This window comes from Morus notabilis, unplaced genomic scaffold, assembly GCF_000414095.1.
Source record: "Morus notabilis unplaced genomic scaffold, ASM41409v2 Scaffold172, whole genome shotgun sequence".
Taxonomy (NCBI): Eukaryota; Viridiplantae; Streptophyta; class Magnoliopsida; order Rosales; family Moraceae; genus Morus; species Morus notabilis.
The window spans coordinates 800,729-803,449 of NW_010362230.1; positions in this window are offsets into that span (position 1 = coordinate 800,729).

The following is a 2,721-nucleotide window of genomic DNA, read 5'->3' on the forward strand; positions in this document are numbered from 1 at the left end:
AATTCTCTCTAAATTCATCCATATTAATTTAAAACAATTTTAAATTAATTTTAATATTAATTAATCAAATTAATTAATATGTGTGTATTTAGAATTCTCAATTCTATATTAATAATCATAACCCAATATGATATATTCAGTTCACATTAATCTTATGGAGCCATTGAGAGGAACTATGGACATTATAATTTTAAGCTTTAATAATTTTGACAATTAATTAACACCTTAATTAATATGTCAAAATTATTAATTCTAAATTACTCCACTATAAATTTGGAATTGCACTCTCAAAATAATAAAATAATTATTTTCACGGAATTTGTGTTGTCCATTGATATAGTCACTACATACGAATCAATCCTCCATAAACGGTTCATAATTAAAGCTAGGTATTTTCCGTTAACCTCTTTAATTATATCTTTCTCCATAAGTACCATTGATCCTCTAATAAATAATATATTTTATGATCCAATCATAAAATTGAGCGCTCTTATTATTCAAGTCCCGAATCAACACTTATGGGAACCATCCATCTACTTCATTATGAAGGAATGGATTTCATCTTGTAAATTAATATTCCCGGCTATTTATTTTACTATGCTCTCAATATACCAAGACTTTGACACTATTCACATGTGTCATTACTCAATATGTCAAAGAACATAATATCATAAATAGGAGTTTATTAATTACTCAGAATTAAGATTAATACATATATGACCATCATTGATTAACATTGAATACTCTATTTAATAATAGAATTTATTAGAGATTTATAATTAATCGCGTTCCGGTCCTATGTAATCATATTACATAAAATGCTTTCATTCCAATAATCTCATTATTAACAATCTAGGATAAGATTATTTCATTCAGAATGTAATGAACCGCATTAGTAATTTTAAATTAAAGATCCCAACTTTAATTTATAATTACGGACAAGTTTAGATTATTTTATTTCAAACATTATCCTCTGCATATAACAATTATATACAATGTTTAAAGTTACATCAAAAAATAATCTAGGGATTTTGATATTTATAAAACATCACATGTATGCAAAATAATATTGAAAAAATTCCTCATTTCATTGATAATTAGCAAAATATTTACATCTTATTTAATTTATGGGCATATATCCCAACACGGGGCCCATATGTGCAAATCTTGGCACAAGTAGGCAGGTCTGTGAGATGCAACATATCACAAGTAACAAAATACTAAATATAAAACCAGATAAATCATCATCCATAGCATGTAATATAGATGACATTATACTTAGACGTTGACACACGTGCAACTTAACTTCTACGGCCCTGGTGGTACAGCTATCGGCTCGATAACTTTATCATGTAATCATATCACTTACTTATTAGTGAGTTGCATACATAAGATGTTGCGGCGACCCTACTTTTGCCTTGGCTAAGGCTCAAGGGTCTTTTTGCCATCTTAACATATAATTTCTTCTTAAACCTTTCTCGAGAAATAATTTACATGTCATGTCGATGCAATTATGTCATATTCTTACAATTAAATATCTCAAGTTTTGACAGACATTATGCATAGCAATACATAATCATAATTTAACATAAGCCAACACAATTATTAATCACTTAGCAAAATTCACAAGTATAATCATCCATCATAATCTCATAAAGAAATGTCCACAACATAGAGATGCATAGTCTAGAGGCAAACAATGCATAACATCATCTTAACCAAACATATTGAAAATAAATAGTTACTGACAATTAGAGGTTTGAAGCATTAGCGCTTATACCGTATAAAAATTTTTATGTCCCTATGTTGTAATTGAGTCTTTACTTACTGTATAAAAATTCTTATACCGTATAAACATTCTTTATAAACATACTCGATTTACGTTTTTTTTTTTTTTTTTTTTTTTTTTTTTTTTTTTTTTACAAATTTGCCACTCAACCATTTGGGGCTTCTCTAATAACTTGATTTGGGCTATTTTTTATCTCCTTTTAACTAAATCTGAGCCCAAAACATACTCCTCTTTTTTATCTCATTTTAATGTATACTCTTAATTTTGTTAAAGTAATAAGAACAAAACATAATTATAATTTTGTTCATTCGTAGAACAAAACTCAATATCACAAAATAATCCATGTGGCTCCAATCAGAACATGTCACGAGTATTAATTCGTGTAAATAAAAAATAAAATTGCCCATAATAATTATCTAAATCAACAAAATATACTCAATTTATCATAAATAAATCCCAAGTTCGTATAATCATGTTTGGAACCTTGATCGTATTCCGGCTTACAAAATTAGTTTCTCACATATAATATATGATAACTCTAAGAAATTAGAGTTATCTAATGGTTTTCTAGCTCAAAAGTTACTTGACCAAGAGTGATTTTACTAGTTTCTTTTGTGTTTTAACTTAGATTTTTTATATTTTTCACTTGCTATGGTTAAATTCTGTACTTGTACTCTTCTTGTAGTAAAATTTGATGATTTTGAATTAAAAAGAGGAAGAAAGTCCACTCAGCCCTGTGTGTGCGCGTTGCAGGAAATTCTTGGACTAAATGTTGCAGCATTCGTGCAGCATTCTGGGAACAAATGTGGCATGTGGATGACGTCAGCGCACTACTTAGAGAAAGCAAACAAAAAGAATCCATGTGAGCTGGATGAGCAGGTGTCATTATGGTCCCCTGCACACATCATTAAGTGACACCTCAGCCCTATTGT